This window comes from Molossus molossus, unplaced genomic scaffold (assembly GCF_014108415.1).
Source record: "Molossus molossus isolate mMolMol1 unplaced genomic scaffold, mMolMol1.p scaffold_m16_p_16, whole genome shotgun sequence".
Lineage (NCBI taxonomy): Eukaryota > Metazoa > Chordata > Mammalia > Chiroptera > Molossidae > Molossus > Molossus molossus.
In genome coordinates this window covers 13,699,826-13,726,656 of record NW_023425351.1, presented here as the reverse complement: position 1 = coordinate 13,726,656, position 26,831 = coordinate 13,699,826, and the positions used below count along the sequence as shown (strand labels likewise).

At 44.5% G+C, this 26,831-nt stretch overlaps 1 protein-coding gene and 1 long non-coding RNA gene across 5 annotated transcripts in view; one reads left to right on the top strand and one right to left on the bottom strand.

The window, feature by feature from the left end:
- The window catches only part of LYN (LYN proto-oncogene, Src family tyrosine kinase), a 125,479-nt gene extending 110,690 nt beyond the window's left edge, over positions 1 to 14,789 (bottom strand). Inside the window, exon 1 of one of the 4 annotated variants that reach the window (XM_036263653.1) lies at positions 14,475 to 14,789. The gene's annotated coding sequence lies outside the window, so the exon portion shown is untranslated. Of the gene's footprint in view, positions 1 to 7,470; positions 8,484 to 14,474 lie in introns of those variants that run through there. The other 3 variants (XM_036263656.1, XM_036263654.1, XM_036263655.1) reach the window with 3 other exon arrangements.
- On the top strand, positions 1,063 to 25,901 carry LOC118631368. Its single transcript, XR_004959827.1, has 6 exons — positions 1,063 to 1,122; positions 1,260 to 1,299; positions 23,986 to 24,156; positions 24,349 to 24,411; positions 24,800 to 25,042; positions 25,746 to 25,901. It is a non-coding gene; the product is annotated as an uncharacterized LOC118631368 (long non-coding RNA).
- Positions 25,902 to 26,831: the final 930 nt, after the last annotated feature.

Here is a 26,831-nt window from a genome sequence, read left to right as displayed (position 1 = left end):
GAGAAAACTTTTCTTTCCTGAATTTTCAATTATAAGAGTCCCATGAGTCAAAACCCTACTGGACTAATGTTTGCTCCTCATCTCCTCGTCAGAAAACAGGCCAGGGCTGCTGGAGGTCAGTCAGAGGATCCACTCAGACCTACAGCCTGCAGAGTCAGCTCCCTGGTTCATGCTCGGTTCTCATCCGGGTCATTCACATGGAAGTGAGGGAGCCTGGGGACGCACCTCTACCACATTAGGCAAGGTTTTTATTCACTGTTGCCTTACTATAAAACTAGGTGGGTTTTTGTTTGTTTGTTTGTTTGTTTTCAACTGCTTTACCTTTCATGCTTAAGGATTGCCTACTAATAAAAAAAATGTTTTCTGCCTGGCCGGTGTGCTCAGTGGTTGTGCATTGACCCATGCACCAAGAGGTCATCAGTTTGATTCCTGGTCAGGGCACATGCCCAGGTTGTGGGCCAAATCCCCAGTGGGGGGCACGCAGGAGGAGGCCAGTCAATGTTCTCTCTCACCGATGCTTCTAACGCTCTCTCCCTCTCCTTTCCTCTCTCTATAAAAAACGATAAAGAAAAAAAAATGTTTTCCCTTTGCCTTCTGCAACATTTTTAAAAGAATGAATTTGTATCTGATGTGTACACCAAAATTCAGAGTCCCCCAGGACTCAGGGAGAGGTATAAGTGAATCTAGTCAAAACAGTCTGGGGATACCATAAATGTGGAAGGTGGCGGGGATCCTCCGTATCAAGAAAGAGCTAGGGGTACTAAACTTGAATCTAAAACAATAGTCCAAAGTGTGTCTTGAGTTAAATTTCTCCAAGAGCTCTCAGGGCTTTTACCTCACTTAATCCTTGCAATAGCCGAATGAGATACATGATAAGCCTGTGATTATTACTGTCATGGACTAGGAAAACGAGGCCAGATGAGCTTAAAGAACTTCATCTAACACCCCCCTCCCCACAAGACTAGTACGTGACAAAGCATGGCTTAGAACCACATTCCTGGGTCTTTGTTAGTAACTGTGACATGACACTGCTCTGCAGACACCCCAAAGTTCATCCGGAGTGACACACTCCCCACAAGCTGCTCTGCTGTTACTAATGCACACCCTTCATTCTTCATCAGGGTAAGTAAGGAATCCAGCTAAGTTTTTTCCCATCTTTTATTTTTTTGTATTCTCCACTGAGGAATGCAAGCTTCAAGTAAGAATTACTCTGCTCGGGTCAGTGTCCTCAGTCTAATCCTCTCCTCCCTCCATCCCAGGATTCTCTCCTTGCTCAGATCTTCCAGCAGCTGTCAGCAGGTAAGCAGAAAAATGCAGAGATGCCCAGCATCAGGCACTGTGGCCAAAGGAAAATGCAACCGGGGCCACCGGCAGCGGGCAAACTGTGGGCTCCTCACTGCCTCCTGGTTATTCCTGACCTGGTCTGAATCACAGCTGCAACCCTGTCACAGGAAGACACACCTCTGTACTCAGCTGCCTGTGTGTTCTTTCTACTGCATATGAAATAGAAATTTATATTCCTCATTTGAGTTTTTCAAATATTTTAACATCCTGAGTATAGATGGAACAATTCTGCTATTGAGAGCTGATGAATGTGACTGCAAGTCCTATCCATGCCTATTCATGACCAGTGAGGAGCCCAGCAATGTTTTCTGAATGATGAATAAATGAAGCGTTGCTTCATTGATTAATAAATTTCACAGGTCAAACCATGGTTCGCTCTCACCCCCAACAAAAATAAACGTTGAAACGACATAAAGCAGAACAGTCAGTAATAAGGATGCTGTGTTCTTTCACATCAGAAAAGTGAGTCCTCCTTACTGAGGAAAGTCATAACTGAATGCACAGAGCCAGTCAGTTCTTTCAAATGTCTGCACAGACCGGCTCTGTGTCCCAGAGCAGGATGTTTGATTACATGTGGGTCACTGGAAACCACCCTTATCACACCCACATTTATAAATATACTTAGCTATGCAGAGATGGGTAAAAAAAAAAACAAGCTATTTATGGCTACTGTCATCTAATTTTATTAACTAATGGTTGAATCAAAGGAATTTGAGTAAGGCTCTGATCAAACTCACCTGTGAGAATTTGAGCACCTGAATACCAGGGTATAAAACAGGACAAGGACCCGCTCTCTCTGCACTGCAGTAATTTAACACACAGAGATGCCTGTGCAGCCGAACCCACGATTTGAAAACCTGTTTATCTGCCAAACCAAATGGCCTTGTGCTGCTTTGCAATCTTTCATGTTTCACTGCTACAACGCCAACACTGAAAATTAGGCTAAAACTAGGAGCAGGATGGTAGATGCCTTTGAGGAAAAAAATTTTGGGGGGTGTCTAGGGAGACAGTAGGTGCAAGCACCATTCGGCTTTTTGATTTGAGGGTGGATACATGATGGTTTGCTTTGACCTAGACTTGTCTGTTTGCCGTACTTTTCCAGGTGTATGTTATACTTAAAAGAAAAACAAAACAAAACACTCCAGTGTTGGGAAAACTCTTTAAAAGCTCCCCTTTAACTCCATGAAAAATATTCCTTCCTATTCTGTGATTTAGAATCAGTGAGTATACATGGCTAGAAACAACAGAATTGTCCAATCAGAAAGCCCGTTTTAGAGTCATTTAGTTCAACTTTTTTAAAACGTCCTCTAAGGAATTCACTTAGTGCTTACAAGCTGCTAAGGACGGAGAAGGACCCCGGCACACTCCAGCCGTCTCCGGCCGGCAGCTGGGATTGTTAGAAAGCTCCTCCTTCAGTCTCTACTCCACAATCTCTACCTTTAAAATGCTCGGTTATCGTACTGTCCCTCTCTCACACACACCAGTCATTTCAATATCTTGTCAGCCATTAGTCCACGTGGCCCTGTATTAAACGATCCAGTTAAATAAAGACCCTGTCTCCTCCCTCTCAAAAAGGGGGAGCTCTAGTCAGCTTGGTGGGCAAACCCCCAGTCGGAATAAGGGAAATTTATCAAACGCAATGAAATATCCTCTAGACCACTCTCATCTATTTGTACACATTCCTGCTTATCAAGCAACTTTTAAAAAACCATTTTTAAAATTGGGATAAAAAGCACATAAGATTTACGTCTAAAGCACTATGTGCAAGCAGAGGTACTGAGTACTGTCTCGTGTTCCGTCACCACCACCCACCTCCAGAACTCTCTTCGTCTGGTAAAACTAAAACTCTAGACCCATTAAATAAGAATTCCGTTTTCCCCTCACCCCAGTCCCTGCCAGCCACTATTGTACTTTCTGTCCATGCAAATTTGACTACTCTGAGTACCTCCAATAAGTAGAATTATACAGTATTTGTCCTTTTGTGACTGGCTTATTTCTCTTAACATACTGTTCTCAAGGTTCATTAATGTTTTAGTGTGGGTCGGAATTCCCTTCCCTTTTAAGGCTGAATGCTATTCCACTGTACGGATAAAACATATCTTGTTGCTTGCATCCATTTACTAATGTGAATAACGTTGTTATGAACATCGGTGTAAGCCCTGGCCAGTTTGGCTCAGTGGTTGAGTGTTGGCCTGCAGACCAGAGAGTCCCAGGTTCGGTTCCCACTAGGGGCACGTACCACAAAAATAAATAAATAAGTAAAAATCTCATGAACATCGGTGTACAAATATCTCTTTGAGACTGTTTTCAATTCTTTGGGGTATATAAAACCAGGAATGGAATTGCTGGATCATATGGTAATTCTATGTTTAATTTTTAAATGTGTTTTTATCAATTTTAGAGAAAGAGAAAGGGGGGGGGGGGGAGAGAAACATCCATCAGCTGTCTCCTGCATGTCCTCTACTGGGGACCAAGCCCAAAACCCGGACATGTGCCCGGACAGGGAATCAAACCAGTGACCTCTTGCTTGGTGCATGGGACGACGCCCAGTCAACTGAGCCACACCATCCAGGGCTATGTTTCATTTTAAGGAACTGCCATACCATTTATCATAACAGTTTCACCATTTACTTTCCATAAGCAGTGTCAAGGGTTCCAGTTTCGCCCTGACTGGTTTGGCTCAGCAGTTAGAGCGTAGCCCCACGGACCAGAGAGACCCGGGTTCGGTTCCCGCTAAGGGCACAAACCTTGGTTGCGGTTCGTTCCCCACCTCGGTTGGGGTTGTGTGGGTGGCAACCCGTCCATGTGTCTCTCTCACGTCGATGTTTCTCTCACTCCCTCTCTCCCTCCTGCTCTATCTGAAGATAAATGCAAGAATGTCCTTGGGTGAGGAAAAAAAAAGGGTTTCCAGTTCTTCCACATACTCACTGACACTTGTTATCCAGTGTTTGTTTTGGTTGCTGTTTGGTTTTGTTTAATAGCAGCTACCCTAAGCAACTTTCTTTTGATAATAACAATAACAATGACTACCATTAGCTACATGTCTCACACGTGGCTAGCTCTGAATCCATCACACACTGCACCCTGGAATCCTCACAACCAACCTTTGAGGTTTAAATATAGGACCCTGAGACATCTGTCCCATTGCTAGGATGGGACAAACCTGGAATTGGAGCCCAAAAGTGATTAAACTCCATTTCCTGTACTCTAACCACCTGACACACACTGTCCTCCTTCTTACCAGAAATGGTTTCTGTGCACTAATCCAGGTGCCCAGGAATCACCTGAGCAAGAAGGTTATTGTCCTGCCCATGACCACAGCAAATTAATGTGTTAGTCTTCTGGTCTGTGAACGGCCCAGAGACATAAAAGCACAATAAACTCTTCTAGGGAAGGAACCTCACACTTAACAATGTTTATGTTTTTCCCCAAGCATTTATTACAATGTCAAACACAACACTCAACAAATATACATTTAAAAATAAATTATGGTTACAGAAGCCCAGTTATCAGCATTAATGTCACACCAGTCTGTGTGATTAGAAGAAACACAGAGTGGACAGCCACATACCATGTACATTACAAATTAGTAATCAAAATAACTTGCATTTTCCTTCTAATTTTTCAACTTTTACATAAGGTTTTTTGTTTCTTTATTCCTCATCTACCCCTAATTTGCCTTGTCTCCTCCCTCCCTTGCTCCTTTTCTGCTCATATCTTAGGACCATCTTTGGAACATTACCTTGCTTTAATGATTACTGTACAAACCCAAGAACACTCATCCACTCATGAAGCAATCTCTGGCAAGAACAGGAACCTTTTAACAGTCAGGGCCACCACAGATGGGGATGGGGAAGACTTCTGATGAAACTCCAGGGGAGACAAGGAATCCTGAAATAATCTGGTTCTGTTAAGAAGAGAGGTGCAGTAATGGTGTTTGGGCAACAGGGATATCCATGTCACAGTGCTTCGCATAATGTGACATCCATTATCTGCATTAGAATCACCTGTGGCAGGCACTAATATTTGGGATCCAACGTTCAAGGGAAAGTGACTACCTGTTAAGGACTATGTGTAAGACACACTACCAAAATATCTTCCTTCTATAGATTCAATGATGCCAGTGTTTGATACGGAGGTAGACAGATGATGTCAAAAGCCTAGCAGTTGACACTTGACACCAGAGGGGGCATCATTTGTTCTATTGGATTGTATAGAATTACCTTAGTTAAAAACTTACAACTAGAGCAACAATGTAACATTTGAGAGTCATTCACCAAAGCATTCAGAAAATTATTTTCTAATAGACTCTTGAAAGATGATTTACTTGGAGAGAAATTTAAGAAAAACTTCAATGAAATCCTCAGTTAGTGGTTATCTTATTAAAACTTTAAAAATAGCTGAAAACCAAAAAGCAGACCAGGGCCGGGGATGAATTGCAACCGAGGTACATGCCCTTAGCAGGAACCGAACCCGGTTGGTCCGTGGACCAATACTCTAACCAGGTCAGTAAAATTTCTTTTTAATATATATTTGGCATCCAGTACATTTGAAACAATTTAAAAGGTCAGTATGTTTCAGAGATACAAAAAAACAACTTTTATGGTGTGTATTTGATTATATTGATTAACATAAGTCAATATTAAAAATTAACTTGAAGCTAGGGAGTGCATCCATTACTATATTTGCCTGTCACTTTCCATATTACAAAGTCTCTCATTATTTAAGGATGCAGTCCATCCCCGTAGCCCAGGCAGGAGAACCTTCACCTTTCTGGAATCCCCCGGCTCTTTCACACCTTTGCATTTTCCAACCGGACAATTCCTCTCCCCCTCCCAGGCCCTGCTCTAGCATCTTGTCCTCACTATGACCACCAGCCCTTCCTTCTGCAGGCAGAGCATTTTGTACCTCAGGACAGCACTGATCACACTCGTTTATGTCCCCATGCCCCCACTATCTGCAGCATCTTTGGATGCGGAGACCATCCTTTGACCCCTGTAGCCTCTGGCAATTCCTGGTACCTCACAGCCAGATTACAAATTCAACTGACCAGACACCTGAGCCTCTCGTAAACACTGTGCTAGGTAGGATGGTTTATGATTGACTCCCCCACCAGACTCTGACTGTTTCCCAGACTGTGACAATATATAAAGTTTTTATTTAGTCCAACTGACCCTTGACAATACTGGGGGTAGGGGTGCTGACCTCCATGCAGTGAATCCCCACAAACTTAACTACAAGAATCCCTTTTAGTAACTGTGGAGGATTGGTTCTAGGATCCCTGGCAGATGCTCAAGTCCCTTATATAAAATGGCACAGAACAATGCATACAGTTGGCTTTCCCTATCCTCGGATTCCTAACTGCAGATAAAAAAAAAAAAAAATACTATTAGTCCAGGAATAAGTGGACCCATGCCATTCGAACCCATGCTGTGCAAGGGTCAACTGAATATACTTGTGGATGGAAAGAATGAACAGAGTTCTTCCCTTCTAAGAGGGAAGCCCACAGTCTAGTAAAAAGTGTTCCAGAAACACTATTAAGAGATTATATATTAGCTCTGTTAATCACCACCACACACCTGAGTAGGTATTATTATCATTTTATAAATAAAGAAATGGTGAGAATAAGTAACTTGACTAAAGTCACAAGAACTGGAGCCTAGACAGGAACTCAGACCCGTCTAATTTGGAAGCCTATTTTCTTTCCACCACATTATACTGTCTCTTCTCAAATCTAAAATTAATAATCAGCATTAATTATTAATGTTATTAATAACGTTAATAACTTATTTATTAATAGTCTTACATATTAACAATAGACATCAAATACAGTAGCTATTCAACATGCTAAGTCTGACTATGCAAGGTAATTACCCTCAGAATTGGCAAATTATGTCATTTTGACCAAATAATGCCACTCCTAATTATGGTGATACTTTTGATAAACTAATTTATATAGCAAAAGCACAATTCCAACACCAAGCTGCTGCTTTACAACATATTCTCCTAAATCAAGTGGAAAATACTAACCTCATAGAAACTTAGGCCTCAACTCCAAATTGCTTATTTCTTCAAGAAGATGTAGATAAAGGTTTGAGCAAGATCATCATCATTTAGGAAACTTACCAAGTACCTCAAGTTAATCTCTGCAGAAGTCTCTGGAGGTCCCTCAGATGAGCACCCACCTAATCAAAGCAGTAAGCAATGCTCAATGTCTCTTTATCATTTGGCAACATCAATACCTGATAATGAAAAAGTCCAGGCAAGAGGCTGATTGTGATGGGAAAATAGCCTTCCCACTAAAAGGCTCCAATGATTCTCCTTTGTTTACACGATAAAATCCAAAATTTAGTTCCTAATGAGCATCCCACACTCCTTGAACAAGGTCCTCCACTCCTCTTGACTGCCTCTCAGACCGAGTTTTCGGGCCTCAGAATGATTCCTGCGCCAACGAGATCTGTTCCTTCCCAGCCCGGTTCCTCCCAGGGTCACATGCCCAGGTGGCCTTGGGGATTTCCACCATCATCCCCACATTTGTTTCCCCCTTCTGAGGCACACTGTGCCTGCCTCACAGTGGGTATTCGAGAAAAAATTGCTTAACTCAATACTAAATATAACTAAATACCAGAAGTGGTATTGTCTTTAAGACAGTACCTCTGTAAGTCCTGCCCAAGTAGCTCATTTGGTTAGAGCATCCTCCCAGGTTCCATCCTGGGTCAGGGACATACAAACATCAACCAATAAATGCATAAACAAGTGGAACAATAAATCAATGTTTCTCTCTCTCTCTCCCTTCCTTTCTCTCTAAAATCAATCTTTTAAAAAAAGATTTTTTTAAAAAGAAAGAGAACACCTCTATTTACAACACTCATAGTACAGTATGTCCTCCAAGGGCAGGTCTGGTACAACTATACCCATACAAATGTCACAATAGCCACATTTGCCCCAAAGTTTCCTAATGGCTCTCGCATTTCTTCTGCAGTCATGATGGCTCCATTGCTCAATATACTGCTATTTTAAAGTCATGTAAGTAACATTCCTTTTTAAAAAAAATGTACATAAGAAAAAAAGCAGCGTTTGCCCATCCCTCAGAAATAACCACTATTAAAACTTTAGTATAAAAATTACTGATATGCAGAGCTTACAGATTGTGTCTTACATATGAATATTTCATTTCAGAAATTGTATTATAAATTGCTTATTAGTTTGTGTTCAGCTTTTTAAAAATATCTTTCATCTTAGTAAGTGTAATTTAATATGATTTTAAGATATCTACAATTAAGATGCATCTTAATTTGTATTTGTTTAATAAACCTTCCTCTTGGACTGGCGCTTGTGGAACTGCTGCACTTGTCTCTGTGTGTTTCAATCCTGACAGATCTCACCAGGCTGGTCTCAAAAGGACTGCTCCGATCCCACCGCCCAACCACCTGGGAGGAGGGGCTCAAAAAAAAATTTTTTTTGCATACAGAAAAATGTGCATTTGGGCACAAGGTCAAATATGTTCCAGAATTTGGGTTGTCGTTCAAACGTTTGACAGCCACTGCTCAATCCCAAAAATTTAACCAAAGGCTGTAACTTAAGTAATGTTAACAACAGCACCGAACCATTGTAGTTAGGATTAAGAAATTATTAGGTTGCCTGAACATTGAAGGATTTCAAAACCTCTACTTAAGAGTTTCATAATGGTTTCCATGATGGAGAATTTCAACATGTACATCTTTCTGTTGCTTAAAACTCAAGCATGGCCACCACGGGCTCTGCCAAAGAAGGCTCTACACTGAGGACTAAATTCATTTTTTCTCTCTCTCCCCCTGCTTCCCTACTCCCTTCTCAAAGGCAAAGTGAAAATGAACAGAGCAAGGGGTGGTAGAAAGAACCCTAAGGAAAAAGTGGTGTCGGGTGGTGAAGAAGCAGGGGGCTGCAGGCAAATGACAGGCCTAGTGCCTTCGAAGCAGGAGGAAGTATCACTTCCTCGCCACCGCCTCCCTCGGGCCTTCTCGCTCTGGCCTCTCTCTGCTCTCCGTGACACAGCTTCCCAGTGGAAAGCAGAAGTGGTCCCCCCTCTCCCCACGTGGCCCTAAAATAAGCTTCTCCATTCCCCTCACCTCCGTTGGGGCTAACATTTACAGGAAGACTGAAGGTGGCTAAAGGCGCAAACACCAAGAAGATGTCATTTCTCTAGTTGGAGTCAGAATGAATCCAGACCCATCTTTCCATGAGAGTACGCAATCTTACGGTGTACTCTCATCAGCACAGAAAAATGGGTCCAGCCCTGGCCTATTCGGCTCAGCGGTTGGAGCATTGGCCTGCGGACCAGAGAGTCCCAGGTTCGGTTCCCGCTAGGGGCATGTACCCCCAAAAAAGAAAAATGGGTCCAACTCCCAACCACATGGTGTACCAATAGAGAGAGGAAGGAGAATTGGGGAGAAGCTTCCATTTGGCAAAGATTTCCTATTGGTATGGATTATGGTCAATGACGAGTCGAGAGAGTGATCTTAGATGCTCACAGGAAGTGGGAGTGCTGGCAGCCCAGCAATATTTGACTGTACAGTATGGACTGTAAAAAGGAAAAAAACCCCAAAGCTACAGGGATGAAGCCTTCTTTCCAGGGTCCTATAGTTCAATGAGAGCAGTCTCAAGCATTAAGAAACAATCTCTCAAATGGAGTCTGTAAATGCAGCCCCATTTGTGTAACTTTATGGAACATCATTTATACATCTTAGCATTCTAAAAAACGAACAGAGTTACAATGAGACTAAACCAAAATCTCTTCCCTTAATGGACCACTCCTATCATGTCAATTCATGGTTTGAAGGCTTTGTTTAAAAAAAGGAGGGGAAAGAGTTGAAGACAGGATCTACGGAAGGGAGACTGGAAATGGGGAGGGTTACTAAGCACAGTTAAATAATCAACACTTCGAGTTTTATAAAAATTGAAACTCCATCCTAATGTAAATATAACTAACTTTCAAGAAGTAGCTTTGTGGCAAAGAAGGAAAGTTGACAGTTCAGTACTGCCAGAAACTGAAGTACAAGAATGATGAACAAAGGCCATTATAGAATCTGCAACTTCTCAGCATGGATGAGCCTTTTTTAACACATCATGCCAAGTAATTATGAAAACTTGCCATTCTAAATTACAAGAGAGCCCCTCCCAGCTAACTTAAGCTAAAGATATCTAAAAGAAGGTCCCGGTCTTTCAATTGGCCTGTTCCAAAACTCTGATTCCTCAATTGGCAGATTTCCATACTATTTTCTACACTTGGACTTCTCCACCCAATGGGAACTTACGTAAAATAAACTTTAGAAATGATGATAGAGTGAAGTTAATATTTCACAATTTAAGTATCAGGAAGCTAGGCAACTGTAAAAAATCTTCCAATATTTCTGACTGAAAAAAAAGAAAAACAACAACTTCCTCTTCTATGTCCTAGTCTTCATTACCAATCTTAAAAGATGGAGGCAGTGTCTAGCTATTGTAGTACCGTAGGCTTAGGACAGCACCTTGCGCATCGCAGGTGCCCTGTGAATGGGGTGCATCCTATGGGTCCCATCTCCTTTATAGATTCACCCTGGAGGGTGCCCTCATTGATACAGGGGGGCAAAAGTAGGTTTACAGCTGTCAGTATGTCAAACAGTTTATTCTTGTATTTATTAGTTATTATATTATTTTCCATACAAACAACTATAAACCTACTTTTGCCAAGCCCTATATAACAACCATATAAGGAGGCTCATTGAGAAGAAACTGCAAAGTACTTCTGCATTAACCAGTATGCAGCTGATAGCCATCACTGGAGCTGCCCTGATGGCAGCCAGCCCAGTGCCACCTTGGCAGTGATCAGAGGTCTCCCCTCCCCCAACAGGAAGCAACGCAGAAAGCACAGAAGGTCATCTTCCCAGTCCAGCCTAACAACCCTAGAAGAACCCAAATCTGCTGATTTGTCCTGAGCAGCTAGTCACTTAGTTCAGATAATTACCAAGTGATGGAAGAAAATTACCCGTGATACTGTTTTAAAAATGTGTGTTAAATGATAAAATAATTTATTTGCTTTTAAGTAAATGAGTTACCTACTATAGGTCCAAAGGTAGAAAAGGAGAGAAGTCCTAAAGTGGGAGCCAGAAATATACTTACTCTGCCTAATGGTGCCACTTACCCAGTTCTGTGACCTTGAACATGCCACCACACTTCTTTTTCTACATCTGTCCCTGCCTACCCCCAGGGGGCCATGAGATGTTCAAATGAAATCAGAGCTCAGGAAGGCTTCAGAGCCCTGGGTAAGCAAAAGGTTTTGGCACCATCATTGCCAAGAAGTGCCCAAGAGAGGTCTGATGTGTCATTGATCAATGCTCCCACTAATGATTGTGGTGGCTTTCAACATTAATAGTGTCCACACCTGAGGACATGGAGATCCCTGATACCAGCAGTGTGCGTGAGCTATAACAATGTCCCATGCTCAGCATGAGTACCCACTGTATTGTTATTTATACAGATTTAAAACTAGTATAGGTTTGTTTATAGATAATAAGGTTTAATATTATTAAATGACAACTCCATAAATTCATTTGAACCAAATGGCATCTCAGATGTTTTTGCAATTTATTTCTGAATACAAATACAATGGAACTTTATAAAAGGCTTTGAAAATCATTGATTTGCCAAACTGCTGGACTACTTTTCTGCTAAAAGAATGCCAGGGAAGGGGAGGGGGCAAGCAATATTACAAATTCTCCACATACCTTTGCAAGACCAATGACTCTGAGAGAAAGTGGGTCTTTTTGGATTGGGCAAACAACTTTTGCAGGCTACATCTTATACTCCAATTCAAGCTCCCTCTCCAGGTAAAATAGCAGAATCATCAGTCTTGAGCGGAGCTTCCCACTTAGAGCAGCAGCACTAGGATAGTGCTAAAGTCCCTCAGATCCCATTTTAGAAACCAGAACCGAGGGCCAGTGGGCTTCAAATGTCTTGGGAACCCCAGCCCTGCTCCTTCTGCCTTGCACAGGGCCAGACTGCCATTCCTTTCTCTATATCTGTAATCTCAACTATGTGACAAGCTCCTGGGCTATCATTTCGGCCAAGACAAATAAAGCTGTTGTCATGGAGCTTTGTTGTAGTTGTTCATATAGACTGCACACGTGGGAGCAAGTCATAATATAACTCTGGTTACTGTAATAAAGGAAATACTGGCTGAGTTAATGGCCCAAGTAACGTATCCCAAATCACAGTTCTGGTAAATGGTCGCAGAAACCCAAACTCAGTTTCCTGGCTGCCATTTTCCCTGACATTGGGTCCTCCACCCTTCATTTAGAAAGAGGAGTGTCCCACTCAGCATCCATACAGGTCCAGTCACCAAAAGTCTCTTGTGATCAAATTATATTTCTTTAAGCCTCAAGACCTCCTTATCTCCAAATGAAAATCAGGGACTATCTAAATTTCACCCTTTGCCAGCAGAGTTTACCTTACTCAGAAAGGGCTTTGAGTGCTTAGTAAGTACCTGTACTGTCATTGCCTACTCCCTCCACACTGCTTGCGGCGTTGGTTCCCAGTACAGAGAGAGCACCCCATCCCTCCAGAACCCTACAGCCAACTGGGGGCAGCCAACAAATCAAAAGGCAGTCAAACACCCTTAGTGGCTAGCTCTTAGGGTAAGCCAGACTCTAGGTCCTGCTTTGGGACAGCAAACCTCTGGTATATTAAGCAGATTTATTAGTAAGGCCAGGTGACTCAATTGGATAGATTTGAAATCATCACATTGCAAAGAACCAGGGAGCCTCATTTTTTATGATCATAATTATTTGCCATAAATAATAGAGTCTTTCTTTTTTTATCCTCACCCGAGGATATTTTTCCATTTTTTGTACAGATAGAGAGGAAGGGAGAGAGAGAGCGAAACATCGACGTGAAGGGACACATCGAGTGGCTGCCACCCGCACGACCAACCAGGGCCGGGGACAAACTGCAACCGAAGTACGTGCCCTTAGCGGGAACCGAACCCGGGTCTCTCCGGACCGCAGGCCGACGCTCTAACCGCTGAGCCAAACTGGCCTGGGCGATAATAGAGTCTTTCATGAATGCCTAGTATGTGTTTGGGGTTTTAGTGTAATAAATGGCTCAGGAGGTAGATACGGTCTCCCAAAGACTGGGAAATCCAAACAAGGAATTTCAGTCATAGGCCCAAGTTCACACTTGGCTAGGAACTTTCAAAGCCCTCAGGCCCGCACTCAACTCTGAGATGGTCAAACAGTTGGGTGGGATTTGGCGTAAGACGCACACACACACACAATTAGAGACACGACCATGAGAACACATAGCACGCCAGCTATTAGAAGGCACACTGCAAATGCATGGCATGCAGAAGCTGACACAGTCGGTCAAGATAACACAGGAAAGTGGGAACTGGCGCTACACCCTTCCCCCAAGGCGAAGGAAAGGCAACCCCTGAATTCTTAAAATAACTCTCGCTTCCTCTCGGGGGCGGAGGCACCGGACAGTCGGTCCGCAGGCCTTGAGGCGCCCGGCTCAGCGGGAGGGTGCACAACAGCCTCCGCCGCAGCCCCTAGACGTCACGCTCCTGCCGGGGCTCCCCAGGAGGACAGCTGCCCGCGGGCCTGGGAGAGGGCCCGGACTGAGGCCCACCCCTTGCTTTGGAGGACCCAGGGACCAGCGGGGAGCCCAGATTGTGCAACCCGAGGAGTCCCCGCCAGGGTCCCGGCTGGGATCCCCGCCGCGCACCGGCTCAATGTGGAGAGGGGCTTTCCCGCTGCGCTCCCGGCCCTGCACCCCGCCCTCGCGTGCGCGCCAGAGGGCCCCTCGGTGCCTCCGCCCCTGCCCCTCCCACCACTCCCCTGCGTGGCTCTAGGGAGAAGACACCTGCGGAACTGCCCGCCCCCACCGCCCCCCCTTCCAGGCCCCGGTCACCCACAGGCTGACGGCATTTGGGTGCCCTACCCGCCAGGCCAGGCACCTGGACGGTCAAGAAGCGACGCGCGTCCCTTGCTCCTGCGGTCCGAGCTGGCCTCCGGTCCAGGGTCGACCCCACATCCACGGCCGACCCCACGCCTGGCCCCCAGCTGGTTTTCCCTGGCGCTCCTGCCCCACCCCCCGGGCTCACGCCTGGGACTCACCAGCTCGCCGGGAAAGTTGCGGATCGGCGGGGGCGGTGGCGGCGGCGCTCCACGGTGACTTGAGTTCAGAGCCGGGGGCGCGACGGGGCGGCCCAGCGGGGCCGGCGAAGAGAGGGGCTGCGGGCCGGTCACCGAGGACGCAGGGCGAGGGGCGAGGGGCGAGGGGCTGTGGGCTCCGGCCCGAGGTGGCGCGGCCGCCCCGCCTGCCGCGCGGGCTGGAGGCTGCAGCGCGTCGGGCCCGGAGGCGCCACGGCCGGGGAGGAGAGCTGCGGGCGGCCCAGCGCGGCGGGAGAGGAACTGACTGTCGCTGGGCTCGGCGGAGAGGTCCCCGCTACTTCCTGGTGCTCGGATTTGCATACTGCGCCCGGGGGGCGGGGAAGTGACCGTTTGGCCCCTGCCCAAGGTTGGGATCTTTGGTGTGGCCGTCGCGCAGAGCTTTGAAGGCAAAGAAACCTAGTGTACCAGTGTGCAACTTGGGGGGGGGGGCGCCTCGGGTCCAAGGTTCTCCTGTGGAGGCGACCTTCCAGGGAGTCTTGGCGAACCCGAACTTCTCCTTCTCTTCAACCTACTCCCCAAGGTTTTAGGAAGTGGGGTGCCCCCGGCAGCAGAAAAGGCGCACTCCGATCTCCCAACATTTGGAGTTCTGTAGAGACGGTGAGATGTGCCAAGTTGAAGCTCAGGGTCACATTGAGTTCTTTATCAGTACAGAATAAGCTCCTTAAGAGTGTACATGGGGATGTTAAGATGTTGATGGGGACAAGGGTCTGTGGAGTTAAATGGCCTGATAATTACCATTTCCTCAAAACACTCATTTCCTCCGGGAAAAAGGAGATGAGGAAGCCTACCTCGCAGGGTTACTGGGAGAATGAAATGTCCTCTGTAAAGGACTCCCACTGCGCCTAGCACACAGTAATTCACTGTTATTCTTTCGTTTCTGCTGTCTTTGTATCCCACATGTAAACATTGTGTTTAGTACATGGCAGGTATGTCAAAGAATGACTGCATCTCCAAGCTCATGTTCCAAGTCAGTAAATGCCACTTACAAATGCAAGATGTAATATTAGTCTCAGTCACTGTGGATGTCCACTTGTAAGCAAGATTCTGCTCACAAGATCCCAACATTACACTGCCTTGTAGAACTTACAAGGAAATAAACAGCACCTTGTGGGAAATTTTGTCCTTCTGTGAATAATAGCAAACACTTACAGAGGGACTATTAGGTACCAGATTCAGGGCTAAACATTTTAGACCTTTTATTAAGAATGTCCTTAAGAGGCTGTCCCCACCTCAGAAGGCTACAGCCACAGTCCAGCAAACAGGTCAGCCACCTGGTAACAAAATTCATACACTAGTCATTTGTTACTGGTAACAGAGTATCAAGTTTTTTGTTGTTTGTTTTTTAATAAGTTTTTATTGATTTTTTTTTTTTTTTTTTTTTTTTTTTTTTAGAGAGAGAGAGAGAAAGGGAGAGGGAGATGGAAACATAAATGTGAGAGAGAGAGAGACATCGATTGGCTGCCTCCTGCACACCCCCGACTGGGTATTCAGCACATGACTCAGGCATGTGCTCTGATCCACATTCGAACCGGGACCTCTCAGTCCATGGGACGAGCTCAGACCACTGAGCCAAACCCACCAGGCAGAGAGTACAAAGAGGTTAAGCATGTGAGTGAAATCTGTCACAGATCCTATGGAGTAATTCACTGTCTGAAGGCTCATTTCCTGGACTTTTCTTCATGATGACTTCTTAAATATATTGGCCCTAAATTAAAATGTCTGCTGTTATTAATGACTCCTTGAGATCTTGGCTAAAGGCATGTAGCAATAAAGAATGGGACACAAAATATTTGGTGTTGATTCATCCATCTGGAATATCCTGTGTTTTGTTTTCTGGTAAGATGTCTCTTATAGTAAGGAACAAAGTATCAGAACTGGCTTGCACCCAGCTCTAACTCCACCACTTCTAACTCCTCATTCGCAAGCATCCTAGTGTATCACTTTATTCATCCAGAGCTCTTAAAGTGGGCAACATTTATTTTAAACCAGACTTAGGTACTTTAATTTTCAACTACTGGTAGATAGTAAACCCCTCTTTGGAATGCATTGCTCTTTCCCATTGTACCTCTCAAAAATTCTATTAGGTGCTTTAAAATACTTCATTAGGCCCTCGCCAGTTAGAGTGTTGGCCCATGGACCAATCAATGTATCTTACTCACATCGATGCCCCCCCAATGTCCCCCCCACTGAAAATCAATGGAAAAATATCCTCGGGTGAGGATTTTTTTTTTTATCCTCACCCGAGGATATTCTCCATTTTTTTGTACAGATAGAGTGGGAGGGAGAGAGAGAGGAAGGGAGAGAGAGAGAAACATCGTCGTGAAGGGACACACCGAGTGGCTGCCACCCGCACAACCAACCAGGGCCGGGGACAAACTGCAACCGAAGTACGTGCCCTCAGCGGGAACCGAACCCGGGTCTCTCCGGACCGCAGGCCGACGCTCTAACCGCTGAGCCAAACTGGCCAGGGCTCGGGTGAGGATTTTTAAAACGTTTTTTAAAAATACTTCATTAGTATTGATGGATTGGGTCATTGATTTATGAACTGAGTTGTCTCAACAGTATCTACTATAAGAATCGAGCACAGCCCTGGCCAGTTTGCCTCAGCGGTTAGAACGTCGGTCTGCGGTCCGGAGAGACCAGGGTTCGGTTCCCGCTGAGGGCACGTACCTCGGTTGCAGTTTGTCCCCGGCCCTGGTTGGGTCGTGTGTTGGCAACCACTCAATGTATCCCTTTCATATCTCTCTCTCTCTCTCTCTCTCTCTCTCTCTCTCTCTCTCTCTCTTCCTCCCACTCTATCTGAACAAAATATCAAAAAATGTCCTCGGGTGAGGACTAAAAAAAAAAGAATTGAGCACAGAATGGAATGATTAGAGACAGGTTGCAAATCAACAAAGACCCCTTCACAGGGAAGCAGGCTTTGCAGAAAGTGAGGGATATGACGGAAGAGGACAGAAAGAGCAAGGAGTGGAAATGGCATCAACTATGTATAGTCCATCTACATGTTTTCAGATTCCGTATTTGCAAATTCAGTTACTCACTAAAGTGTATTTGTAACCCCCAAATCAGTACCTAATATCACTTCACAGTCATTCATGGACATGAACAAAGCAATGAAAACTTGAGTTTCTCCACATTCATTCCCAGCTGAGGTCAAACAAGACGATGCTCTGCCTTCTTGTTTTAGCTTCTGTGTTATATAAACAGTAAACATGTGTCCTCTTTGTGAACCATGTAGTGCCATGTTTTTTTTGCATCTTTGTACTTTTTGTTTGTGATTTCACTACCAGTAAGTGTAGTGCTGAAGTTCTGTCTAGTGTTCCCAGCACAAGAAGGCTGTGACGTGACTTATGGAGGAAATATGTGTGTTAGAGGAACTTGGTTCAGGCATGAGTTACACTGCTGTTGGCTGTGAGTTAAGTGTTAGTGAGTCAACAGATTTTTTATATATCTATACACACACACACACATATATATACATATGTATATATATGTATATAAAATCCTCACCTTAGGATAGTTTTTCATTAATTTATTTTTAGATAGAGTGGGAGGGAGAGAGAGAGAAACATCGATGTAAGAGAGACATCAATTGTTTGCCTCCTGCATGGCCCCAACCAGGGCCAGGGACCAAACACTCAACTGAGGTACATGCCCCTGACCAGGAATTGAATCCGAGACTCTATGGTTTTTGGGCTGCTGCTCTAACCGCTGAGCAACACTGGCCAGGGCAACAATATATATTAAATAAGGTGTCTTTAAACAGATTCATACAGCCCTAGCTGATGTGGCTCCGTGTTGCCCATGCACAGGAAGGTTGCGGGTCCAATTCTGGTCAGGGCATATACCTAGGTTGCAGGTTCAATTCCAAGTGGGGGCTTGTATGGGAGGCAACCAATCGATGTTTCTCTCTCACATCAATATTTCTCTCTTCCTCCCTCCCTTTCTCCCTTATTCCCTCTCTAAAAATTGATTAAAAAAATAAACAGATTCAGTTAAAACAAGGGTACCCATAAATCATTTGATGAAAATGTGGTGGCCAGAGGCTCACAGTGACCTAACCTTATATTCCTTCTAGGAATGATGGTTCAATATAAGCGAATACATTGGTTGTGGCAACTTTATAGACCATAACCACTGCAAATAACGATAATCGGCTCTTCATAAGAACATACCATCACCCACTGGTAGGAAAATGAAACGCCTGACCTTAAGGAAATTCTCCTTCATCATCACGTCTGACCACAGCCCACAGCCCTTTCAGCCAAGATCGGTCACTCTCGGTGCACTGTCGCACTGCCCACCTTGCCGGCTGATCTGCAGCTTGTCCCCCTGCTATGGTCTGTCCTCCGTGCCCCTTCCATTCCTCTGGGAGCTGCCCTCCGGGGATTCAGGCACCTCAGCCCAGCTCAGGAACTCTTACAGATTGTTTGCACAAGCCTCTGGTCGGCCTTGCAGGAAGGGGAGGAGTGGAGACTAAGACTCTCCATCTGGCTCTTGCAAACGGGGTTACAGACCTGATTTCTCAGGCCCACGTAGTAAATAATACAGAGCAGTGGCACTCAACCCTGGTGGCACATGAGCCTCCCTTGCCCAGGCCCTATCCAAACAATCAAATCCAAGTTGGGGGGCAGCGAGGGGAGATCTGATCATCAGAAGCCTTAAAGCTCCCCCGGTGGTTCCAAGGAGCAGCTGAGACGGAACCACTGTGAAAGAGCCCGGAGCAAACTTCCTGGGAGAATATGGGGTGTGTCTGCCAAACAAATGGGTGTCGTCTGTCACCACCTTCTCAATAAAATACACTAGAAAGCCTTTCATCTGACACATTTTGGACTAATGATTCAAAAAAGTGGTTTAAAGTGGGGAAATCATAAAATGTGCCTTTTACTGGAACTTCACCTAAAATATATTCGCTCACTGCTAATCTCTTGTGTAATGCCAGGGTGTTTCCTCTGAGCATGAGTCCCCTGCTTGGCATTCTGCGTCATCTTTCCTACCTAAATGGTCCCCAGGAAATCTCATATCTGATTTCTAATCACACCTGGGTGGAAGCAGAGGGCAGGCTGCAAAGCCGGCTCACCCACCATCCCGGACTTTCTGTAGCTGCTTCACCAACCCCTAATTCAGCAGAACTCTTTGCTTTTATGATTTAGCTGTGACTGTTTCCAAATATTCAACTTCGTTTATACAGAAACATTTTCACTCATATTTTGAATTTGCCATTTAATTAAATTTCCTATTTGTAGTGGCAGGCACAAAGGCACGAATTGACATAAAAAACACTGGCTTTGGGGAAAGTAGGTAAGGGTTGTTGGAAGGAGTGTTCACTTTGCTTGGAGGGATGGAGCGCTGCTCCACAGGAGGAGAGGGGCGGGTCACCCAGAGTTCTTCAGGAAGAAGTTTCTTCCAGAGGGTTTACGTCACAACTGCCACCCAGCAACTGGACAGGTACTGTTACATTAAAGCCTCCAGTTAACCCTCATACCAACCAAGTTTTATTTTCTACACTTGATAGATAATAAGAGGGCCTCCAAGGTGGTAGGTGATTCACCCAAATTCACCTTGCTGAAGTGGCAGGTGCTGGATTTGAGCCCCGTTCTGTCTGCCTGACAGACATCAAAGCCACAGCTCATAACGCATAGTTGACAGTGACTTCTACAAAGCTGGGGCTTCTCAGCCTGACACACCCCAGAAATAGCACAGTGTGCCTGAGAGCAAACAGGGCTAAATCTAGTGACAGTCCTTAATTCTTTTACATCATAAAGAAACAACCAAGCTACCTGAACAAAAAATTGTTGAGACTGAGCCAAATAATAATACTAATAACACCAATAACATAATTAGGATTGGAATCTTATCAAATTTACAACACTGATTTGTCACTCAATGAATGATACACAAGATTGTGTTACATGGTAATTAAACCAAAATGGTAAAATTGTCTCATGTAGTCAGATCAGGGGTTTCTGGGACCTACTGGAGAGTGTCCAAAGAGTAAGAGGGAGAATTGCTCATGACTTCATTTCTGTTTTTCCTCTGAGCAAACTGGCCCCGGTGTTAACTCTCCCTCCTTCACGCCGGTTTCAGGGCCCTACTATCTGCCCTGTCCCCACTTCTAATTCTACAGGAGTAATATCTGTTTTCTAGTTGCTCTTATGGTCTAGCACCTCATGTAGTTAGCTTTTCATTTTGACATAATTTCAGACTTAGAGAAAAGTTCCAAAAATAGCACAAAGATTCACCAGATATCCTTCAGCCAGATTCTCCAGCTGTTAACGCTTAACCATATCTATCTAGCTATAGACTTATTTGAGAATGAGTTGCAGACATGGTACCCCTTTACCCCTAAATACTTTGTGTATCTTCTTAAAAACAGAAACATTCTCTTATCAGGAAACTAACACTGATACAACACAATGAATCTGCAGACCAAATTCAAATATTGGCAATTGTCCCCAAAATATGCTCTACAGCAAAAGAAAATTCCAGGTCCTGCTTTACATTTGTTTTCATGGCTCCTTAGTCTGTCCTTCATTTAGAACAGTTCCTCAGTCTTTTCTGTGCTTCATCGTACTGACTCTTTTTTTTTAAGTACATGTCGGTTGTTTTGTAGAATTCCCTCAATTGCAGTTTATGTGATATTTCCTCATAATTAGACTCAGGTTATGCATTTTCAGCAGGATGTTACTAAAGTGAAGTCCATTAGGTCTGTGGTGGTTTGGACGAAGGCAGAGGACTATGTGGCTGGCCACATGTGGTCATGTGGCACCTGACACTGTGAAGGGAGGTGGCCTTTGGAGGACGCAAGTCAGACTCTCTGGAGGCAGGTGCAGGAATAAACCTGCATCACTCCCCACCCCGGCCTGAGGCAGACTTGGCCTGCCACACTGGAGTCCAAGGGTGCCTCCTGCAGACACTGGTCTTCAAAGCTGCTTGTATAACTTAATTCCTTCTGGGAGGTTCAGCTCCACTAATCACAGCTAAGGGTGAGCAGAGGCCATCAACCCCACTCTCAGAAACTGGGCAGGCGTCCTGCACAGGTGGGCGGAGCGGGGCACAGACGAGTGTGGGCAGCAAATGCGCAGCCGTAGTGTGTCCAGGCTCTCCCATTATGTTTCTACTCCATTCTCTTGCAAGCTCTCCTCCTCACCTTCCAGAAAACAAAGGCCACCTGGGGCAGTTAGGGACCACAGAGACATGAGTGTCTGGGAGAAGGGCTGGCCCAGAGGACTGGATTCTGGTTCCAGAGCTGTGCGTGGAGGCCTCCAGCAGGCTCACCTGCTTCGTCCAGCTCAGTAGAGGTTCTTCCCCTTCTTAGGGGCAGGGCTGTCCTCACTCCACCCATTCTCCCTCACCTGTCCTCTACTGCCAGGCTGGCGGCCCACTGCTTCTCGCACAGTGGGCTGTGCCACCCCTGCCTGCAAACCAGCTGTCTTAAAAATGGCAACCTCACCCAGGGCCCACAGCACCCAGGACCTTCATGGTTAGGAGAGTTGCATGTCGCCCTGGCCGGGTGGCTCAGCTGGCTAGAGTGTGTCACCCTGTACACCAAATGTTGCAGGTTTAAGTTCCAGTCAGGGTTGCAGGTTTGATTCTGGTTGGAGTGTGTATGGAGGGCAACTGATTAAAGTTTCTCTCTCACATTGATGTTCTCTCTCTCTCTCTCTCTCTCTCTCTCTCTCTCCCCTTCCCTTCCTCTCTCTAAAGTTAAACATATCCTGGGTGAGGATTTAAAAAAGAGTAGCATGTACAAATGCATATGTTGGTAAAGTGTTAAAAAAAAAATCAAACCTGTGTTGCCAGCAAAAAGGGGTGATTTTAGTACAAATGATTATAGGTACCAGGAAATTAATAAACAAAAAAGAAGTCATAAAACCCTTTCGGACTATAGAAAGATGTTAAAAATTTTCATAAAATATTGTTAATGTACAAATTACCACAAAACATAATTTCTCCAGATGTTTATCAAATATTAATAGCTGTTGCATGAAAAAGTATTCACGATCAAATTGGTTTGGGGACTTTGAGTTGAATCCAGCTCAGAGGCTCAGCAGAGCACAGGAAAGAACTAAAGTGTATGCGTTCTAACTCGTGGGCCCAGGTGACGAGTGTGCTGAGAAATGCACTTGGGACCAGCGATCAAAGAGAAAACACAGCCTCTCATGTTCATGGAGGCCTCCTGCAGCTGCATGGTGGTAGCAGGTACCCAAGGCTACTGGAACTGTGCCGCTGCCCTGACCACTGTGACAGACATGACAGTGAAATATTTAATACCATGAGCATGACAGTGAGGCATATTGGATGTCTACGCTGTTTACTACACAGCAGGTAAACAAACCCAGCCTCTTTCCCAGAGCTTCATGTCAGTCTCTGTTGACAGAATTGTTCATCATAACCTTTCGTGATAAACTGTCAGGGTCCCTTTGAGATCAGGCTAATGCTATCGCCTCTCTCTCAGTCAGCCCATGTTTCCATTCACTGAGTACCTCCTGTGGGCCAGAAACAAGAGGGCATGCTGAATCCAATTCAAAAAAGCATTTTGGTAACAGCTGGAGGTAAGGGCATGGCCAGATGAGGATGTTTATAAAGTTGATAAGGATTTTATATTCTGGTGACATTCTTTTGTTTTTAATTGTTGACACTATTACAAATGTCCCCTGTTTTCCCCACCTCCACTCAGCGCTCCCCCCACCCCCCAATCTGGCCATCACCACACTGTTGTCTGTGTCCATGGATTACTCATATATGTTCTTTTTACTCATATATGGTTAATCCCTTCCCCTTCTTTCATCCAGTTCCCACCACCACCTCCCCTCTGACCTCAGTCTGTTCCATGTTTTCATGCCTCTGGTTCTATTTTGTTCATCAGTTTATTTTGTTCATTCAATTCCACATATAAGTGAGAGCATATGGTATTTGTCTCTCTCTGTCTGGCTTATTTTGTTTAGCATAATAATCTGCAGGTCCATCCGTGCTGTCGCAAAAGGTAAGAGATCATTCTTTTTAGAGCCATATCGTGTTTCACTGTGTAAAGGTTGCACAGCATTTCATCCACCCTCTACTGATGGGTACTTGGGCTGTTTCCAGATCTTGACTATTGTAAGTAACACTGCTATGTTTATTTGCATTGACCAATATCGTATCATTTTTATGCATGTATGTATATATATTTTAGTTTGATGACCATCTTGGATGTTATTTCTCAGTCTGTACTGCCCTTGAATGAATTTATTCTCAAAGGCTACTTCTGTGTTTTGCCCTGGTAGGAAGCATCAACTGAACTCTTCTGGTCATCTGAAGAGCCAGCCCGATAACATGATTGATTGTTACCATTTCTTGCACATACATGGCCACTGTTGCTATGAGATGAGAAGTACTTCATAAGAATCTATAGAGTAAGTGTGAAGAGGTGTTGCCATGATTTAAAATGAACCCTCTTGGTTTGTCTTCACAGAGCATGTCAGAACGAGGAGCGAGTGATACCTTGTGCCAAGCCAAAGTGTGAGGGGAGACCTCAACGGCTTCATCTAGTAATTTTCCATTCTTACCTCCACCTCCAGAAAAGTCCAGAAACTTCAGAGTATTCTTACAGGATGCTCAGTGAAACCTCAACCACCCTCTGAAGGTAGACTTCATTCCAGGGTGTATATAGGGTTTACTCTACTCTGGGTGGATCTTTCTGTTGATCTAAATAGTTTATGTGAGTCCATTCTGCGGAAGTCCTGTTTATTTTGATAAGTTATTGTTAAGCTCTAAGAATACTTCTCTCCTAACAATACAACTGTCCTATGAAATGTAATATTTGGCTTTTACTTAGGGATTCCTCAGATCTGACTGAAAGTAGGATTCAGTTACAAGAGGAGAAACTCACGTTAATAAAGTAAGAATTTAAGACTATATGTATTTATATGCCTTACTACCCAGTGGGAGAGTTTGACTGACCTAATATGATTTTGACCTTGAATTGCTTATATGACCCAAAGTTATCAGAAGAGACTTTCCTGGGATTACTGGGTACACTGCACTCAGCCTGACTCTGTGTGCTTATCTATAAAGTGAGTCACAACTAGCTCACACAAGTTCTGTAAAGGCAGGAGAGTGACCTGCTTTTCCTAATCTGTGCAGAAGGTGGTGATGGTGTGAGGTGGGGAAAGAAGCGGAAGGAGGAACAGAAGCCCGACTAATACTTTGAGGACACAGGTTGTTGAGGATATTTTTATGTGTCTTGAGCCACACCAACTGATAACTTTATGTCTTTGTTTTCACAGGTCCCCTTTCCCTCCATCTTCATGTGGCCAATTCTTACCCATCCTTCAAGGACCATTTCAAATGTCACCTCATCAAAATAGCCTTCTTTGGATACACTGCATCTCTTGCTGCCTTGAAATGCTATGGAAAGTCACCTCTAGTTCTTGTTAATGACTGTCACTTTATTTCTGCATTCTAATACTGCTATTTTTATCTACATAGAGCTCCTACAGTGGGTGGTGAACTCCTGATAGAGGACACAGGTCTGTTTCTTTGTTATTGTTGTTGTTTTGCTGTTATTCTAAGCATTAAGCACATGCATGTTAGAGCAAGTGCTGAATGAGCAGAGTGAGTCTGTCGAATGTAGAATTAGAATGATACATGGTAGGCTACGACTACTGTGTTGGAACCCAGAGAGGCAACATTTTGCTTTGGTCCATGGGGAAACCTGCTATTAGTCATTGTTACAGGTTGCACTGTGTCCTCCCAAAATAAACAGAAGTGCGAATCTCTAGTATTTGTGAATGAGACCCTGTTTCCAAACAGGGTCCTTACAGATGATTCAGTTAAGAGGTCATTCAGGATGGGCCCCAATGTAATATGACCCCATCCTTATGAAAAAGGCAAATTTGGACAAATCGATTTGCTGGCACACAAGCAGAATGCTATATAATGGTGAAGGCTGATATCAGAGTGAAGCATCTACAATCCAAGAAATGACAAATATTGCTGAGAAATCACCAGAAGCCAGGAGAGAGGCAAGAACGGATTCTTCTTCACAGCCTCAGAAGGAACCAGCCCTGCCCACACTTTCATCTTGCACGACTGGTCTTAGGAACTGAAACAGATTTGTTGTTTAGGCCACCGGTTTGTGGTACTTGATTACAGCAGCTGTAGCAACAGTATACATACTGTTACATGGTAATTATATCCTACCTCTTACTTTTCTCTGTTCATGTTTTTCAGAGGGTCGTTGGGGCCACATGGATGGGTTTTAAGTGGTTGGAATGTTTCAGCTGGGAAGAAACACGGAGTAAGATAAGTAAGAAACAAGGGGTAACTATGATAATATAGTGGTAACAGAAATATAATAATAATGTTTAAAAATATTATAGAATGCATTATTTCATTCAATCTTACAAGAAGTCTATTCTTGCAAGAAGTGAACAGGATAGATGTGATTTCCACCGCAGCTTTTCAACAGTGAAGAAGGTAACTAATATTTATTGAGTGCTAAGCGTTTTTCCAAGTACATTGCATGTATTATGTCATTTAGCCCTGAAACCACACTGACATGGCTACTCTGACCCTCGTTCTACAAAGGAGAAAAGTGCAACAAAGAAAGACTAAGAGACTTGCTCAAAGTCATATAACATGTGAGTGGGGAGATGGGATTCAACTCAGATCTGAGGCAGAACCAGGGTGCATCCCATTGGTTTGGTGTCTGTGCCACTGTGTCACCTCCTCTGTCCTCCTCTGCCTCAAATGTAGAGGATATATGGCCACATCCCAAGTCAGTGTTCCACTGGCAGGTCCAGGAGGACCCTGAGCTTCTTTGAGTTTAGGACAGTGTCTTACTCACCTTTATATCCTAGCACCGTGTCAGACACATGAAAATGCTCAATAAATGTTTGTTAGATGAATATGCTGCTCTGGAGCGTCGGCCCACAGACCAGAGGGACCTGGGTTCGGTTCCGGGTAAGAGCATGTACCTTGGTTGCAGTTTGTCCCCGGCCCCAGTTGGAGTCGTGTGGGTGGAGACTATTCGATGTGTCTCTCTCGCATCGATGTTTCTCTCTCTCGCTCTTCCTCTTTCTCTCCCTCCCGCTCTATCTGAAGATAAGTGCAAAAACGTCCTCAGGTGAGGATAGAAAAATACACACACACCAGAGATGAATTTGTTTTTCAGTGCATTAAAAATTGATTTTATAAACAAAATAACTTTATGCTTTTATGTATGAATAAAGCCTAAGTTCTCTGAGATGTAAATTGGCAATAAAAATAACCTTTCTTTGCCCTGGCCAGATTGGCTCAGCAGTTGGAGCGTCAGCC